Source organism: Vipera berus (genome assembly GCF_964194415.1).
Source record: "Vipera berus genome assembly, chromosome: 3".
Lineage (NCBI taxonomy): Eukaryota > Metazoa > Chordata > Lepidosauria > Squamata > Viperidae > Vipera > Vipera berus.
The window spans coordinates 195,457,595-195,478,018 of NC_138204.1; the positions used below are offsets into that span (position 1 = coordinate 195,457,595).

At 43.0% G+C, this 20,424-nt stretch overlaps 1 protein-coding gene across 2 annotated transcripts in view; it reads left to right on the plus strand.

Moving 5' to 3' along the window:
• Nucleotides 1-20,424, plus strand: part of ZFPM2 (zinc finger protein, FOG family member 2) — a gene marked incomplete at both ends in the record, with an annotated part of 365,245 nt that overhangs the window by 95,716 nt on the left and 249,105 nt on the right. The gene's annotated exons all lie outside the window — the stretch shown is intronic.

Below are 20,424 nucleotides of genomic sequence, written 5' to 3' on the forward strand. Positions count from 1 at the left end.
TTGGCAATAAATTAGTCCAAATCCATGAACACACCAAAAATCTGTAATTGAAACCTTTGATCTGTCTATATGTGTATCTCTCCCTGATTGTGAGAGAAATAGAAATGGCTCTTGATCTTTTGAACAGTTTCCAGAATCTCATTCATACTTCAGCACTAGTGATTCCTATAGCCTCCAAACCCATAAGTTGGAGTAGAAGAACATTATGATTGAGAAATCCAGGAAGCTTAACACACACTGTTCCACTCTTTTTATTTATAAATGAAAGTAATCTGCTGGAATGACAAAAGCAATCTCTGTCTGCACCAGCTTCCATGCAAAGGCAAAATGGAAATGGACCAAAACTGTTCTATCAAGAACCTTGGATCTGCTTAGCCTCTGGCTGCCATAATTCAGTTGGTGAATTGGTGCTAATTAATATTGCCAAAGCAGCAGGAAATGAACTTTGGAGAATCCAGAAGAACACTAAATACTTTTCCTTTTCAGTCACTGGATCACTTTTACACACCCAAAATTATGTATGCATCTTTCCTTTGATATGCAAAACCATTTTGCGGTCTTGAGGTGTGACATATCTGGCAAGCCATATGCAAACAATAACTTTGGAAGATATACCTTCATTATTTGCAGATAGCTGCTGAAGTATTTGGATGGGATTTGGAAGCAAGAAAAGTCATGCTCCTTCCCAGAGTTCCATTGGAATGATACAATATTATGACATAGTCATTCTAATTCTTAGAGGGGAAGAATGGCTATGGTAGAAATTAAAATAGTTTCAATTCATTCTAAAGTCCCTATTTTTGCTTGCCTCTATGTTAAATTTTCCCAGGTCTCCTTTGGGATATCCTTGTGTCTTTAAAACACACTTCAAACTTACAGTTACTAATTGTAGGTCCTAGATTGTTTAAAGGATGGAGCTAGTACTTCCTTAAACATTTTTTGGCCAGAAACTAAGTACTTATTATATAGTTTCCAATTCTGAACTTACATTAGCAGCACGTTGCATTTAACAAATGGATATGACAGTCAATGATGTTTTCAAGGACTTTTCTTATCATTTTTCATTTGATATAAATCATTTAACACACCCTGGTCATTGACTTCACAGTTAAGAGAGAAACCTGCAGACTGCAATCAATAAAGTATAAGAGCTTCATGTTTAGGCAGAAATGTAAGCTAATATTTTCTCTTATAAGCAGTATAAATGTAAGCTAATATTTTCTCTTATAAGCAGTATAAATGGTGTAGAAGGAACCTGACAATGCTGGAAAAAGTGAATAAAAATGCTGAATAAAAATGATCTAGAGAATTATTAATGCAAAACTTGATTTGTGAGACACAAAAAGACAGCAAGAGTTAAATTTGTTAAAATTATATAGAAATGCTTTTCTCCTTGAGTTCATTTGAGTTTTTCAATAAAAACAGTAAAAATTCTTCCATTGTTATATAAATGATATATAATAATGAAAATTATATTTAAAACCATATTCTCAATATAGCCATGTCTGCAAATGTTTAAAAATGAAGAATATTCTGTTTAAGCAGCTGAATAGAGCTGGAAAAATATTATAATGCAGTAACAACATTTGCATTAAAACAACCTCTTATATTTCAATCACATTTTCATCCTTGCTTGACTTTGCAAATTGCTGTATTCTGTCCATGAAGAGGAAAAGAATTTCAGCAGTAATTTTCTGAAATCAGTAGGTGGAAAATATAGTGCAAACAAGAATGAAGGAAGATAGTATATCGGATTATAATGGTGGTATTTATAATGTTGTTAATAATTTACAAAAATATGCCTATATTCTGTACAAAGCATCTAGCATTATGTAAAAACAAGATTTGCCATCAAACATATTTCAGTGTAGTTAAAGTAGCATGGAATCCATTTAAAAATGAAATTACTTGCTTAGCTTTGAGGTAATGTAGCTTCAACTTTTTTTAAAAAAAAGTAATTACTTGCTTAGCTTTGAGGTAATGTAGCTTCAGTTTTTTTAAAAAAGTAATTTATTGCAATTAATAAAATATACATTGAAAATTGTACTTTCTTGTGATTTCTTTGTTATGTGAATTACTGACCAATTGGTTTTAACATGTATCGCCTGGTTCATAACATCTTAGGAGATAAAGAAATTTTGAATCTATTCAAGGCTAAAAAGATCTATGAATAGAAAAGTTAAGTGTCATAAATAGAATGTATGTATACTAGATATCAGAATTATAAGAAATCAGAGGACGAAAAAATGCTACTAGCATTCTAGAACTTTTTTTTTTAGCTTTTGAACATGTCTGGTTCCTAATCGTTTGTATGAAATTTCCTTAGGTTGGATCATACTATAATATTGTCCAATAATGCAGCAGCCTGGGTTAGCATTGGTATTTTAGTTAATACACAGATCAGTGCTTGAAATGTATATATTCCATATACAAAGTATATATTTTGGCATTTATAAATGGTTAGGACCCTTACATCAAAAACAAGGTTCTCAGCATGAACAAGGTTTTGGGGTTTCTCTATAGAATAAGAAGGAATTAGCTTATATTGAAAAATTATTTATTATTTATTTATCAAATTTATATAGCCATCTATCTCAGTAAGGTGATTCTGGGTGGTGCAAAACAGTTGGAGACACTTTGGTTTAGTGGTCAAGACAGTAGGTTAGAAAGTGAGAGACCGTGAATTCTAGTCCCACCTTAGCCATGAAAACCAACTGGGCAGCCTCACTGTCTTTCAGCCAACCCACCTTACAGGGTTGTCATGGAGAAAATAACAAGAGGAATGTATGTTGGATATATTTGCCTGTTTGAGTTAATTTGTAATTTGATTGATAGATTAATTGACTGCTTGACTGACTTAAATTGACTTTGGGCCACTCACAGTATACTGAACCATAAAAACAGAATTCAAATCAAGATGGGATATGCTCACACTACAGAAAAACACATTTAATAGGGAATCCTTCTTTCTTATACCAAGACTTGGGAGAACAATCACATCTTTAAGGGCATATGGAATGCCAACAAGGTAGGAACAACATGGATTTTAGGGGGAATCTCATTCAGAGGATAGGAGCCAGGATAGAGAAAGTGTTTATAATAAGGTTTTGTAAGTAACATGGATTGAAAGGTGATGACACTTCTGTTCCTAACTTTTTATAGCTTAAGGCCAGGATGAACACATGTCCACAGGTACTTCTCTTGGAGTTCACTACATCACTTGCCTTACACTCCACTACTTTTCAGTTTCTACTAAATTCTTTTAAAAAGTAAATTAAAAAACAGGAATGTTAGAAAGCATAGTGCTAGTTTCTATCTACAGCATTATTTCTGTCTCCCTATTACTAGCCCTAGAGGACCTTCCCAGTAAATAAAAGGTTGTGGGAAGTTGCACCCCAGTGCTTTGTTTGGAAGTTTGTCCTCCTTCCCAGAAAAAGACGAAGCTAATCTGAAGTGATAGGAGGCATCCTATAGGCCAGAGGAGATATTGTAAAACAACTTCAATTTGCTTGCAGTTTGATTATATTATGAATGGTCTTGCCAGGCATAGCAATCCTTTTTTGAATAGGTAAAGCTACCATATGGCAGCCATTCTGTGAGTGTGCTTGAAAATTCTTTTAAAATTTTAAATATGCCAACTCGTCCTTTAAAGGTTTGACTGATGCATGATTAAGAAAACACAACCAAATTTAGTAATAGGAAGGATGGGGAACCTTGTTAAACTACAGCAATATCTAGAAGAAGATAAGTAAAACAAAGTGCTGCATAATACCTCACCCCATCCACCATATGTGCATTTGGGTAGTCCTCAACTTACAACCATTCATTTAGCAACTGTTAGAAGTTACAGTGGCACTGTAAGAAGTGACTTATAAGCGATACACTTACTACCATTATTATAGCATTCCCACATTCATGTGATCCAAATTCAGATGCTTGGCAAGTATTTACAATAGTTGCAGCGTCCCAGGGTCATATGATTGCCATGAATCATGACCTTCCCAGCCAACTTCTGACAAAGTCAATGGGGGAAGACGGATTTGTTTAACGACTGTGGTTCACTTACCTTTAGTGATTCATTTAACAGCCATGGGAAAAAGAGTCAAAAAAATCGGGCATGATTCACTAAACAACTAGTTTGCTTAACAGTGGAAATTGTGGTTGTAAATTGGGGAGTGCTTGTACCTCTGCTACCATAAAGCATGGTAATGGCCATTAGGGTGATGCTAAACCATATTAGATTGAGGAAAGGCATGGGTCCCTTCTACAAACTGCTTCCCAAATAACAGAGTATATACGTCAACGGTGCTGAAATGGCCAATAAGACTCAACAGCATTTGGACTGAAAAGTGTAAAGAAGTGAGAGGGAACAAGGTACAGATGTTTCAGAAAATTAATTCTTACGTAATTACCACTACCATTATTTCTTTTCAGGAGCAAGCATTGTGATACAAGGAACTGTCCCACCTTAGAAAAAAGCTGGAGATGAAGTTTACAATGAGGTTAGAAGAAATTGATTGGCAAATAAAGGAACTCACTAAATTTCCCTGCTCATTTGAAAAAAAAGTGGCCATATTGTCATCAATTCAAAATTTTAGAATTTTATTTGCAATATAAATAATATTAATTGAATTAATTTAAACATTACTTTGAAACAATGGAATAAGGAATATTTAAAATGAATAAAAATATAGAATCCTACACTGGAGAATCTGGGTCTCAAGTAATATAGCCAAGTTTTAATTTTATTGGATAATTCTTTTTTTTTTACCGTATATACTTGAGTATAAGCCGAATTTTTCAGCCCACTTTTTGGGCTGAAAAATTCCACTTCGGCTTATACTCCAGTCAACAAAAAAAACTTACCGAGGACTTGTGCGCGGCCGAGGCTTTGGTGCTTCCGGGATCGCCCGCACCTCTCCCAAGCCACCGCCGTCCGAGACCTGCCGAAGTTTGGGGAGGTTTGGGGAGGTGCGCGCGCACCTCCCCAAACTCCGCGCCTTGCCTGCCTGCTTCTTTCCGCAGCGGAAAGAAGCAGGCAGGCAGGGCGCGGAGGAACGGAGACTTGCCGACGTTTGGGGAGGTTTGGGCGCCTCCCCAAACCTCGGCAGGTCTCCGTTCCTCCGCGCAGACCTGCCGACGTTTGGGGAGGTTTGGGCGCCTCCCCAAACCTCCCCAAACGTCGGCAGGTCTCCGTTCCTCCTGCCGACCTTTGGGGAGGTTTGGGCGCCTCCCCAAACCTCCCCAAACCTCGGCAGGTCTCCGTTCCTCCTGCCGACCTTTGGGGAGGTTTGGGCGCCTCCCCAAACCTCGGCAGGTCTCCGTTCCTCCTGCCGACCTTTGGGGAGGTTTGGGCGCCTCCCCAAACCTCGGCAGGTCTCCGTTCCTCCTGCCGACCTTTGGGGAGGTTTGGGCGCCTCCCCAAACCTCGGCAGGTCTCCGTTCCTCCTGCCGACCTTTGGGGAGGTTTGGGCGCCTCCCCAAACCTCCCCAGGTCTCCGTTCCTCCTGCCGACCTTTGGGGAGGTTTGGGCGCCTCCCCAAACCTCGGCAGGTCTCCGTTCCTCCTGCCGACCTTTGGGGAGGTTTGGGCGCCTCCCCAAACCTCGGCAGGTCTCCGTTCCTGTTTGGGGAGGTTTGGGCGCCTCCCCAAACCTCCCCAAACCTCGGCAGGTCTCCGTTCCTCCGCGCAGACCTGCCGACCTTTGGGGAGGTTTGGGCGCCTCCCCAAACGTCCCCAAACCTCGGCAGGTCTCCGTTCCTGTTTGGGGAGGTTTGGGCGCCTCCCCAAACCTCCCCAAACCTCGGCAGGTCTCCGTTCCTCCGCGCAGACCTGCCGACCTTTGGGGAGGTTTGGGCGCCTCCCCAAACCTCGGCAGGTCTCCGTTCCTGTTTGGGGAGGTTTGGGCGCCTCCCCAAACCTCGGCAGGTCTCCGTTCCTCCGCGCAGACCTGCCGACCTTTGGGGAGGTTTGGGCGCCTCCCCAAACGTCCCCAAACCTCGGCAGGTCTCCGTTCCTGTTTGGGGAGGTTTGGGCGCCTCCCCAAACCTCCCCAAACCTCGGCAGGTCTCCGTTCCTCCGCGCAGACCTGCCGACCTTTGGGGAGGTTTGGGCGCCTCCCCAAACGTCCCCAAACCTCGGCAGGTCTCCGTTCCTGTTTGGGGAGGTTTGGGCGCCTCCCCAAACGTCCCCAAACCTCGGCAGGTCTCCGTTCCTCCGCGCAGACCTGCCGACCTTTGGGGAGGTTTGGGCGCCTCCCCAAACCTCCCCAAACCTCGGCAGGTCTCCGTTCCTGTTTGGGGAGGTTTGGGCGCCTCCCCAAACCTCCCCAAACCTCGGCAGGTCTCCGTTCCTCCGCGCAGACCTGCCGACCTTTGGGGAGGTTTGGGCGCCTCCCCAAACGTCCCCAAACCTCGGCAGGTCTCCGTTCCTGTTTGGGGAGGTTTGGGCGCCTCCCCAAACCTCCCCAAACCTCGGCAGGTCTCCGTTCCTCCGCGCAGACCTGCCGACCTTTGGGGAGGTTTGGGCGCCTCCCCAAACGTCCCCAAACCTCGGCAGGTCTCCGTTCCTGTTTGGGGAGATTTGGGCGCCTCCCCAAACGTCCCCAAACCTCGGCAGGTCTCCGTTCCTCCGCGCAGACCTGCCGACCTTTGGGGAGGTTTGGGCGCCTCCCCAAACCTCCCCAAACCTCGGCAGGTCTCCGTTCTTCCTGCCGACCTTTGGGGAGGTTTGGGCGCCTCCCCAAACCTCCCCAAACGTCGGCAGGTCTGCGCGGAGGAACGGAGACCTGCCGAGGTTTGGGGAGGTTTGGGGAGGCGCCCAAACCTCCCCAAACAGGAACGGAGACCTGCCGAGGTTTGGGGAGGTTTGGGGAGGCGCCCAAACCTCCCCAAAGGTCGGCAGGTCTGCGCGGAGGAACGGAGACCTGCCGAGGTTTGGGGAGGTTTGGGGAGGCGCCCAAACCTCCCCAAACAGGAACGGAGACCTGCCGAGGTTTGGGGACGTTTGGGGAGGCGCCCAAACCTCCCCAAAGGTCGGCAGGTCTGCGCGGAGGAACGGAGACCTGCCGAGGTTTGGGGAGGTTTGGGGAGGCGCCCAAACCTCCCCAAACAGGAACGGAGACCTGCCGAGGTTTGGGGACGTTTGGGGAGGCGCCCAAACCTCCCCAAAGGTCGGCAGGTCTGCGCGGAGGAACGGAGACCTGCCGAGGTTTGGGGAGGTTTGGGGAGGCGCCCAAACCTCCCCAAACAGGAACGGAGACCTGCCGAGGTTTGGGGAGGTTTGGGGAGGCGCCCAAACCTCCCCAAAGGTCGGCAGGTCTGCGCGGAGGAACGGAGACCTGCCGAGGTTTGGGGAGGTTTGGGGAGGCGCCCAAACCTCCCCAAACAGGAACGGAGACCTGCCGAGGTTTGGGGACGTTTGGGGAGGCGCCCAAACCTCCCCAAAGGTCGGCAGGTCTGCGCGGAGGAACGGAGACCTGCCGAGGTTTGGGGAGGTTTGGGGAGGCGCCCAAACCTCCCCAAACAGGAACGGAGACCTGCCGAGGTTTGGGGACGTTTGGGGAGGCGCCCAAACCTCCCCAAAGGTCGGCAGGTCTGCGCGGAGGAACGGAGACCTGCCGAGGTTTGGGGAGGTTTGGGGAGGCGCCCAAACCTCCCCAAACAGGAACGGAGACCTGCCGAGGTTTGGGGACGTTTGGGGAGGCGCCCAAACCTCCCCAAAGGTCGGCAGGTCTGCGCGGAGGAACGGAGACCTGCCGAGGTTTGGGGAGGTTTGGGGAGGCGCCCAAACCTCCCCAAACAGGAACGGAGACCTGCCGAGGTTTGGGGACGTTTGGGGAGGCGCCCAAACCTCCCCAAAGGTCGGCAGGTCTGCGCGGAGGAACGGAGACCTGCCGAGGTTTGGGGAGGTTTGGGGAGGCGCCCAAACCTCCCCAAACAGGAACGGAGACCTGCCGAGGTTTGGGGACGTTTGGGGAGGCGCCCAAACCTCCCCAAAGGTCGGCAGGTCTGCGCGGAGGAACGGAGACCTGCCGAGGTTTGGGGAGGTTTGGGGAGGCGCCCAAACCTCCCCAAACAGGAACGGAGACCTGCCGAGGTTTGGGGACGTTTGGGGAGGCGCCCAAACCTCCCCAAAGGTCGGCAGGTCTGCGCGGAGGAACGGAGACCTGCCGAGGTTTGGGGAGGTTTGGGGAGGCGCCCAAACCTCCCCAAACAGGAACGGAGACCTGCCGAGGTTTGGGGAGGTTTGGGGAGGCGCCCAAACCTCCCCAAACGTCGGCAGGTCTGCGCGGAGGAACGGAGACCTGCCGAGGTTTGGGGAGGTTTGGGGAGGCGCCCAAACCTCCCCAAACAGGAACGGAGACCTGCCGAGGTTTGGGGACGTTTGGGGAGGCGCCCAAACCTCCCCAAAGGTCGGCAGGTCTGCGCGGAGGAACGGAGACCTGCCGAGGTTTGGGGAGGCGCCCAAACCTCCCCAAAGGTCGGCAGGAGGAACGGAGACTTGCCGAGGTTTGGGGAGGTTTGGGGAGGCGCCCAAACCTCCCCAAAGGTCGGCAGGAGGAACGGAGACCTGCCGAGGTTTGGGGAGGTTTGGGGAGGCGCCCAAACCTCCCCAAAGGTCGGCAGGAGGAACGGAGACCTGCCGACGTTTGGGGAGGTTTGGGGAGGCGCCCAAACCTCCCCAAAGGTCGGCAGGAGGAACGGAGACCTGCCGACGAGCCGCGGCCACACAGGGTATTCCTGTGTATTCAGGCTTGCAGAACGGCGGATCGGCTTATACTCGAGTCAATAACTTTTTCCAGTTTTGGGGGGTGAAATTGGGGGTCTCGGCTTATACTCGAGTCGGCTTATACTCAAGTATATACGGTAAATTAAAAGTTAAAACTGCAAGCAAAAGAGAAATTCCTTGAAATTATGAGTCAACTGTTTGACTTAATAACCATTTAAGTGTCAAGAAAAAGTTAGGTTTTGTATATCTTAGCTGCCATCTAAGTTATCCATATTTGCCTCTTCCAGATGCAATTAATAGACAGTGGCTACTGAAGATCTGGATGCTGAAAAGCGGGATTAGCTATGGAAATTGCTTGGGAGGCTATTAATTAAACAGAAGAGGAAACAAGAGCTAGGATTTCAGGGACCAGCAGCTATTGGAAAGAGAGTTCACTATTCTGCATGTGATATAAGTATAGGTGCTGAGTCTTTCCAGTTACACTTCAAATTACAAATATTAAGACAAAGACCAATCAGTTTCAAGGCTTCTACTTGAAAGCTAGTTAACCTTGACTTTTTTAAAAAAGCTGCAAAAAACAGCTTTTCCTTATGGCCTTTCTAGAGGTACTTTTTTCAAGAGGCAACTGGACTTTCTTTGTTTTTCCTTGAAGAGTTTCACTTCTTATCCAAGAAACTTCTTCAGTTCTGACTGAATGATGGAGAATGAAAGGATTTATATTCCTTGAAGCCATCTTGTCGTTAGCACTCCCGCTATGACCACTTGCAGGTATATCTGGAGATAGGTGGTGTGGTGTCCCTTTGTTGAGAGAGGGCTCTTCAGTTTTAACATAGATGGCCTTGTTGACCTGTCTTTCAAACCTGTGGTCCTCTCTGTCCAGAATGTGGACTTTGCTGTCTTCAAAATAGTAGCTTTTGTCTTTCAAATGCAGGTGGACTGCTGAGTCTTGTCGTCATGGGTTTGTTCTCCTATGTGCCATATGTTTGTGAAGTGATTGTTTTGTTTCTCCAATGTATGATCTGTATGTGTCTCACTGGACTGGACTGCATATATCACATTGCTCAATTTGTATCTGGGTGTTTTATCCTTGAGATGGACAAGCTTCTGCCTTAGTGCATTCTTAACTCCATAGACATTTTTCTTATGGTGTATTCTTTTTTATGGCCTAAAGAGATCTGAGTGGCAGGTTAAGATGCCAAGAGTGACCAGACTGAAGGGCAATAGAAACCAGTTGAACCAATTGGAGCCATAAGGTTTCTGGCATGAAATATATCATTACATGCTAGTCCATGTATGGCATGCCATATGCTTGCTGAATGAATGAATGAATGAGTGAATGAATGAATAAATGTCATTACAGCTCCCATCTCCAATACACTGTACATTAACACACTATATTGCAATGTTGCAGGGGGACACTTAAATATTGGTGCTGGCATCCAGAATGTGACCCAGAAATGTTTAGTGGGCTGTCCTTGGGGCAGAACAAGGAGGTTGTTTGGATTTATCCATTTAAGAATTCAGTGAATTAATTTAAGATAAGAACATCTCAAACCTTTTGTGGATGTTGTTATTACTCTTTGTAACACCATTTTATTGAACTGAAGCCTAGCAGTCAAGCTACACAAGGAGCCATGGTGGTGCAGTGGTTAGAATGTAGTACTGCAGGCTAATTCTGCTGACAGTTCGATTCTGACCTGCTCAAGGTTGACTCAGCCTTTCATCCTTCTGAGGTCGGTAAAAGGAGGGCCCAGATTGTTGGGCACAATATGCTTACTCTGCAAACCTTTTAGAGAGGGCTGTAAAACAGTATGAAGTGGTATATAAATCTAAGTGCTATTGCTATTCCCCATTTACCACCATTTACCCCAAGCTTGTATTTAACTCTGAATTCCTCATCAGGTTTGATGAAACATTATAGTAAGCTCTGCTTGTATTTGTAATTCTGTCCCCTTATTTTTCTCTCCTTTAATAAAGTTATAATCAGCAGTTTTGCATAACATCTTTGTTGAGCCAGATCTAAATTTGACATTTCAGATGTTACTATTTATGAATCTATATAGACTCTGTTGGGCTGGCAGAGTAGCCAAAAATCAGAATTAAAAAGAGGAAATATTATTCACAGGAAAATAACTGACTTGAAATGCCCATAAACCAAAAAGTCGAATGAAAATCTGTGGTTGTGCTATTATGCCTCCCTTCACCTTTTAAAGAAGCTCTTGTAATTTGTATTTTGGAACTTCACTTTGTTGACATTGATTGATTACTCATCATAATGAAAGAAAGAACAAAAAAGGTCAATGAGCAGATGCTTGTGACTTGAGGACTCTTTGAGTTAAAAAGACCACTCAAAATTGAAGAGATTGTCCAAATCAAAATGATAATAAAAATGCAACAGGTTTTAAGGTCCATGAATCATTAGAAATAAATTAACTGGATCAGTAAGGCTTTATTTTCTGGACAAACCATGGACAGGATTGGGCTGTTCTGCTGATGTGAAATATGTGCAATTTGCACTCCCCCCCTTGAAATAAGGAATGAGGCATCTGGGTAAAAGAATCAGATATTTGGGGACCACTTTTTAAAAGGATATGCCTAGCCCAGTGAGGAAATTAACAAAATGTAATTACTTCGAAATGAAGGAATTGATTTTGTCAAATATGAATTATGAACAGTGCCATTTTAATGGAAAGTGCTAGTGATTTCTGCACTATGTTCATGATTTGGGAGTGGGAGTTTGAAATGCTTATTATAATCAGTTTTATGCAATACCCCCCCCCAGCCTTTATAAATTATATTTTTATTTGGTGCTGTAAATATTTTGGGGTTGAAAGTAGACAAATTACTTAGTATGCATCGGAATGGCTGATTACAAAGCAGGTGCAGAATATTTATATGTATATGTATGTGTATATATGTGTTTATGTGTATATGTGTGTCTCTATACACACACATGCATATGCATATACATGCACGCAGTTACAGTGGTGTGAGTGTGTGTATGTATGTATGTATGTATGTATGTATACACACACACACACACACACACACACACACACAATCTGTCCTGAGAAAGACTTGAAGATTACTGTCTTGATTTTGTGTCTTTTTTAAATGGGAGAAAATGTGGTAGATAAAGGATCTAGGAAATGCTATTTGATGTAAATTAACAAAAATTCGTGATACAGAGTTAACCATTGATATAGTCTGTCAGTAAGAAGAATGTGGTAAAAAGGCAAAGGAAATCATAGGATGGCTGTGTGCTACTCTGACGCTGAATCAGTATTATCTTGGCTATCAGATAATGCAGTTATCATTAATTTTCACATTTGCATTTCAATCTTGGGAAGGAAATGACTCTTGCTGGATGAAGATAAGAGCTCTGTACTACTATAATGAACCATCATTTTATCCTGATGCTTTATATCCATATGAAAATGAGTCTGGGTGGTGATGTGTTGAGAAGGAATGTGCATGCAGGAATGGGTCATAGAAACATTATAACAATGTGTCAAGATTACTTAAGACTTCAGTGTACTTTTTTAAAAATAAGCACACTACATCTTCTACGTTGAAATAAACGTGTTTCTCAATCTCGGCCATTTTAAAATGTGTGGATTTCAACTCTTAGAATGCTTGCTGGGGAATTCTGAAGTTGAAGACCACATATCTTAAAATGGTGGAGGTTGAGAAATGCTGACGTAGTTGCTGAATGAATGAAAGTCAGGCTCCTCTGTTGCAAGATAAACTGAACTTTAGGATGGATGAAGATCTTCCTAAACATATTGTTCCACCTTCCATCACATAAATATGAAATATTCCACATTGTGGGTAGCAATCAAGATACCATGTTTTTTAGTTTAATGGAAGCATGTCTGTGTGGTATGTTACCTACATTACTTTCTGTAGCATAGATAATTTTTTATTTTATTTTAATTCCATTTATATCCTGCCCTTCTCCGAAGACTCAGGGCGGCTTACAAGCTTAGCAGTAGCCTTCATTCTATGTATATGCCTGCTTATTAGGGCTTTCACACACCCCCAAGCGGCATTATTACAAAGTCAGCTTAATTGCCCCCAACAATCTGGGTCCTCATCTTACCTACCTCGGAAGGATGGAAGGCTGAGTCAACCTTGAGCCTGGTGGGATGAGAACCTGCACTAATTGCAGGCAGCGGGTGTTACTTTAGGAGGCATTAGCCCACTGCTCCACCAAGGCTCCTTGGTGAATACACTATTGGTTCACACCTTGTTCTCATAACAGTTTGAGGGATGTCCATAGTCTGTGAATATATCCTAAGATGTGTTTCTTACTTGGTTTCTTTTTTCAGTCTATAGCTAATTTCATATCTATAGGGGAAAGTATTTCAGGCAAAAAATGTACTATGGGAATGCTGTTTGTGAAGATACGTGCACATTCACAGTACTGACCTGGCTTCTTACAGTTCAGTTTAGCATGCAGATGTCAACCTTGGAACACAGAAAACTTAAGATATGACACTGAGATACAGCTTTATGAGAATTCTGTCATGTTTCTGATTTAATGTAGAAATAACTGCTATATCTCAGAAAATCCAGTTGTGAAGTTCTTTACTACATAGTATAAAGAAGTAGGGCACTTCTCTGCACAGTCCAATATGCTATTCTTATGTGGTCTCTATCCTTAAAATATGGAGGACAAAATAGCTGGGTCATAGGTAGTATTATAGTATGGTTAAAGGCAAAGCATGAGTACACTGAATTTCCTGGAGAGATGCTTGTTAAGTGTGAACAAAGGGTCACAGTATATTCTGCGTCATTGCTTGGCTCATTGGCCTCAATAACATACATGTAGCAATGCAGTGCTAGTCCATATCCACAAGGGACAAACTGTCAGGAGGAAAATGAAAGCCCATTTTTAGACATGAAGATATTTAGAAGTTCAGTGTCCTGTAGATTGTGCAATAAAGGATTTAGAGTTAGAAATTCTATTGGGAATCAACAGACATCTGCATTTCAATACATTATTTCTTGTAGTTTCATGCACCAAGAGACCCAGAGAATCTGGCAGGAAGCTTTGCACTTTTCAGCTGTCTCCACTGTATTTTGGTCATAAAGGCAATCACATACTCCGGTAATTGCATAGGACTAGGAAACAATGTCAGCTTCTGGAAACAGATGGGTTGAGAATCAAAAGGGGCATGTAATTGGTCCACAACCATTTTGCTCTTTGTTGTGTTTTTCTCATTAATTCTGCCAAGATTATTCCTGCATAGCAATAATTTTGAACTGTTGAAGGACGGGTCTGTTAATATACTGAACAAGTGTGCCCAACATGGAATCATTTTGGAGGAAAGCTACAGTTGAACAAGTGCCTGCAAACAAAGAGTGAACTAGGAGAATACCAATTCTTGCTAAAGCTATTTTTCAGTTGATTTTAGTTCATGTTTCTTGTGCTTTTACACACAAAAATAGTTTCTCTAACAAGATTTTTTTTCCAGTTCAGTGGAATCAGTTTTGCCTGTTCTTTGCTTCAGTGCAACTATTAGATCAGTAAAAAAAGATAAAATAATTGATATATTCAATCTCCATGAACATGCCAGAGTAATCTATTAATCCAGAAATATTCAATTGTTAATAATTATATTAACATGCCTTTAAAAAGTGGTATTATTTTTCAACTATTCTAAGGGCTTTCTTCTTGTCACTGATCCTGTGCATTTACTTGAGGACACCTGTGTCAGCCTCTATTATGAGAATTGTCCTACAAAAGGAGGACAGGCAAAGCAGGCATTGTATTTGGACTGCCTGAAATAAATATATAGCCTTCTTGAGAAACAGCCAAAAAATTAACCAATTGATCTGAACCAGATAGATAGCACGCCTGAATTCACTGAAATAACAGACATGATCTCCCCATCATAAGACCACTGATGACTCAGTCCTAACCCACTAATTCACATCCTCCAATGACCCTTACCTGAAGTAACTCCCCATCACAAACCTCTCTCTGATGACTCACACCTGGCCCATCACAAGACCCTCACTTGACACTCCCACACCTGAAGCCTTTATATAAGTAGAACACTGACACAGACATACACTAAACACTGCTGAAGGTGTTACCTAGCCTGGTAATGAAACATTTGGAAACCAACTCTCACGCTCGGAAAACAAACCTTCATCCTCATCCTACACCCAAGCTACAGATATTTACCACTGTTGCAGACATGATGCTATATACATATTTGTAGCATACTGTAATGTGTTTTTCATGAGCTTCCCTTGGAGACCACTTGTAAGCTATATCTGCAGGAGGTGAGGAGTGAAGGATATATTGAGTATGCAGTTGTATCCGTTTGCTCTGGTTGCCTGTTGACATCTAGATGCAATTCAGAATTTTGCAATTCAGAATTTTGACTGGTTATCACATAGAAAGTCCAGAGGGGCACATAACTAAGGCAGAGTATCAGCAAATAGCCCGTGCCTGCAAAGATGAAGTGAGGGAAGCTAAGGCTCAAAATGAACTAAGGCTTGCGACCAAAGTCAAAAATAATAAAAAAGCTTCTTTCAACATATAAAAAACAAGAAAAAAGTTAAGGAAATGATTGGTCCATTAGTGGGGGAAAGTGGCAAGAAGGTGACAAGCAATAGGGAGAAAGCAGAACTGTTTAACTCATTTTTTTGCATCTGTCTTTACACAAAGGGGAAAAACAGTCCAACCTACCAAAACCAGTGCCATAAAAAACAGAATAGAAATGCAAGTTATGATAGGCAAGAAAATGGTAAGTGAGCACCTGTCCAGCCTAGATGAGTTCAAATCACCAGGACCAGATGGATTACACCCCAAAGTTCTCAAGGAACTGGCAGACATGATCTCAGAACCACTGAACTATATTTTTCAAAGATCCTGGAGCACTGAGGAACTACCAGAGGACTGGAAGAGAGCTGATGTCGTTCCCATCTTCAAAAAAGGGAAAAAAATAGATCCAGGAAACTACAGGCCTCACCTCAATACCTGGGAAGATTCTAGAAAAGATAATCAAACAACAAATCAGCGAACACCTTGATGCAAACAAAGTCATCACTAAAAGTCAACATGGGTTTGACAAAAACAGATCAGGCCAGACAAATCTTACTGCATTCTTTGACCAAGTGACAAAATTAGTGGACCAGAGGAATGCTGTAGATATAATTTACTTGGACGTCAGTAAGGCATTTGATAAAGTAGATCACAACCTACTACTTGATAAGATAGAAAAATGTGGGTTAGACAGCATCACCACCAGATGGATTCGTAGCTGGCTGACAGGCCGTACTCAGCGTGTGGTCCTCAATGGAACTGCATCTACATGGAAGGAAGTGTGTAGTGGGGTGCCCCAGGGCTCTGTTCTGGGCCCAGTGCTCTTCAACATCTTCATCAACGATTTGGACGAGGGGATAGATGGGGAACTCATCAAATTTGCAGACGACACCAACCTGGCAGGAATAGCCAATACTCCAGAAGATAGGCTTAAAATATAGGAGGATCTGGACAGACTCAAACAATGGGCGCTGTCTAACAAAATGAAATTCAATGGTGAAAAAAGTAAGGTTCTACATTTTGTTGTTGTTGTTAGCTGCGAAGTCGTGTCCGACCCATCGCGACCCTATGGACAACATTCCTCCAGGCCTTCCTGTCCTCTACCATCTTCTGGAGTCCATTTAAGCTCACGCCTACTGCTTCAGTGACTCCATCCAGCCACCTCATTCTCTGTCGTCCCCTTCTTCTATTGCCCTCGATCTTCCCCAGCATTAGGCTCTTCTCCAGGGAGTCCTTCCTTCTCATTAGGTGGCCAAAGTACTTGAGTTTTAGCTTCAGGATCTGGCCTTCTAAAGAGCAGTCAGGATTGATCTCCTCTAGGACTGACTGGTTTGATCGCCTTGCAGTCCAAGGGACTCGCAGGAGTCTTCTCCAGCACCACAGTTCAAAGGCCTCAATTCTTTGGCGCTCAGCCTTTCTTATGGTCCAGCTTTCACTGCCATACATTGCAACTGGGAAGACCATAGCCTTGACTATACGCACTTTTGTTGACAGGGTGATGTCTCTGCTTTTTAGTGTGCTGTCTAGATTTGCCATGGCTTTCCTCCCCAGGAGCAAGCGTCTTTTAATTTCTTGGCTACAGTCCCCATCTGCAGTGATCTTGGAGCCCAGGAAAATAAAATCTGTCACTACCTCCATTTCTTCCCCATCTATTTGCCAGGAATTGAGAGGGCCAGATGCCATGATCTTGGTTTTCTTAATGTTAAGTTTCAACCCAAGTTTTGCACTCTCCTTCTTCACCTGCAACAAGAGGCTCTTTAGTTCTTCTTCACTTTCTGCCATTAGAGTGGTATCATCTGCGTATCTTAGGTTGTTGATATTTCTTCCGGCAATCTTAATTCCAACTTTTGATTCATCTAGCCCTGCCTTTCTCATGATGTGCTCTGCATATAAGTTAAATAGGCAGGGCGACAGTATACAGCCTTGCCGGACTCCTTTCCCAATTTTGAACCAATCAGTGGTTCCGTGTCCAGTTCTCACTGTTGCTTCTTGACCCGCATATAGGTTTTTCAAGAGACAAATAAGATGGTCTGGTACTCCCATTTCTTTAAGAACTTGCCACAGTTTGTTATGATCCACACAATCAAAGGCTTTAGCATAGTCAATGAAGCAGAAGTAGATGTTTTTCTGGAACTCCCTAGCTTTCTCCATGATCCAGCGTATGTTGGCAATTTGATCTCTAGTTCCTCTGCCTCTTCGAAATCCTGCCTGCACTTCTGGTAGTTCTCGATCCACATACTGCTGAAGTCTAGCTTGTAGGATTTTAAGCATGACTTTACTAGCATGAGAAATGAGTGCAATGGTGCGATAGTTTGAACATTCTTTGGCACTGCCTTTCTTTGGAATTGGAATGTAAACTGATCTTTTCCAATCCTGTGGCCACTGTTGAGTTTTCCAAATTTGCTGGCAAATTGAGTGTAGCACTTTTACCGCATCGTCTTTTAAGATTTTTTTTATTGAATTTTTCCCTTAAAAAATCCCCCCTCCCCCCCTTCTCCCTCCCCCCCTTCCTCTCCCCCCTCCCCCCCTCCCCCCCCGACTTCCCAGGGCTAAATACAAGGTATATATAAAAAATACAATCATAAACAACCATATACTAACAACCATAAACTCTAAAATCTATCACTCTCTAGCTTATATAGGATAAAACAAACCTTAGTAATATTAAATATATATAAATATATATAAAAAAAACTAATATAGAAAAAAAAAACCAAAAAAGAAGACTTATTCAAATATAAAACTTCTTAACCCTATACTTGTTCTGAATAAACCCAAGCCATTTTCTCCCTTCCATAATATAACGTTCCTGCGTGTAATCTTTCAAATAGGCCGAAATCTTCACCATTTCGACCAGGTCAGAAACCTTTAAAATCCACTCTTCTATAGTCGGCAGTTCCTCTTTCCAGTACTATCCCCGTAATTAAATTCAACATCAACTTAGTATATTCCATCAGACTTTTATCCAAAAAGCCTTAACCTTTTTACAAGTCTACCATATATGAAAATATGAAAATATATTACATCTTTATCACCACACCTCCAACATTTAGGCTAATAATTCAGATACATGCTTAGCTTTTTAAAATCTAAATACCATCTATAAAACATTTTATAAAAATTCTCTCTTAGATTTCAAACTTGTATAAATTTTACATTCCTCACCCAAATCTTTTCCCACCTCCCACTACTTGACTGTAAGTACGTTGTGAAAGTTCCATAGACTTCTGCTGATCTTGTTCTTTTATCTTTTTTGATCGTTTTAAAGCAGCACACATCACCCTCTGTTCTCTGGGATCATCCAAAAGTGTTATAACATGATCTCCTCCAGCACCATTCTCCTCTGTCTGTCCATCTTCAGCCTCTTGATATTCTCCTTCTCCAGATTCCTTTGCAGCTTCCAGAAGTGTTAATGGGGTTGCTTTTAAAACATTATTGTAAAAATCACGCGCTTGCATCACAGTAACCAGACGGTACCTTTTACCTTCATGCATCACCATCAACCCAGCTGGAATCTCCCATCTGAACCTTATATCTCGTTGCTTGAGCTCTTGCACAAGAAATGTAAAATCCTTCCTTCTCCTTAAAATCTTTGGAGGAATTTCTTTTAGAACCAGAACTTCTTGATCAGCAATCACGACCTTAGTATCATAGGCAGCTTGTATAACTTCATCTCTAATTTCCCTTTTTGTAAAATAAACCACCACATCTCTAGGCAACTTTCTCTGTCTAGCAATCCATGAGTTCACACGATACACTTTATCCATGCCTCCTTTTATTTCAGATGCTGGCTGATTCAATACCACTTCGAGAGCCTCAGAAACCAGCTGCTTTAGATCTTCCTTAATATTCTCCTTTAAACCTCTGATTCTAATGGCAAACTGCATCTGGAAATATTGAGCAAGACTCAATTCTTTATCCATTTTGTCTCTTAAATCTTCATTCTCCAATACTTTTGCTTCTAATATGGCATTCTTTTGAGTCGAATCTTTGACTTTTTCATCCAAATCTTTTGAATAGCTCAGCTGGAATACTGTCACCTCCACTAGCTTTGTTGTTGCTCAGCTTTTCTAAGGCCCACTTCACTTCACATTCTAGGATGTCTGGCTCGAGGTCAGTGACCACCTCATTGTGATTATCAGGGACGTTAAGCTCATTCTTGTATAGTTCTTCTGTGTAATTTTGCCACCTCTTCTTAATCTCTTCTGCCTCTGTTAGGTCCCTGCCATTTTGGTCCTTTATCATGCCCATTTTTGCATTAAACGTTCCCTTCATTTCTCCAATTTTCTTGAAAAGATCTCTGGTCCTCCCTATTCTATTGTTTTCTTCTATTTCTTTGCACTGTTCATTTAAGAAGGCATTCTTATCTCTTCTAGCTATTCTCTGGAATTCTGCATTCAATTGGGTGTATCTTTCTTTTTCTCCCTTGCCTTTCGCTTCCCTCCTTTCCTCAGCTATTTGCAAAGCTTCCTCAGACAGCCATTTTGCTTTCTTGCATTTCTTTTTCTTTGGGATGGTTTTGGTTGCTACCTGTTGTACAATGTCACGAACCTCTGTCCATAGTTCTTCAGGCACTCTGTCTATCAGATCTAATTCCTTAAATCTATTTGTCACCTCTACTGTATATTCAACAGGGATCTCGGAGTCCTAGTAGACAATCACTTCAATAAGAGCCAGCAGTGTGCTGCAGCTGCCAAAAAAGCCAACACAGTGCTAGGCTGTATTAAGAGAGGGATAGAATCAAGATCATGTGAAGTACTAATACCACTTTACAATGCCTTGGTAAGGCCACACCTGGAATACTGCATCCAGTTTTGGTCACCACGATGTAAAAAAGATGTTGAGACTAGAAAGGGTACAGAGAAGAGCAACAAAGATGATTAGGGGACTGGTTGCTGGAATTGGGTATGTGTAGTTTAATGAAGAGAAGGGTGAGGGGTGCCATGATAGCAGTGTTCCAATATCTCAGGGGCTGCCACAAAGAAGAGGGAGTCAAGCTACTGTATTCTCCAAAGCATCTCAAAGCAGGACAAGAAGTAACGGATGGAAACTAGTCAAGGAGAGAAGCAACCTAGAACTAAGGAGAAACATCCTGACAGAACAATTAACCAGTGGAACAACCTGCCTCCAGA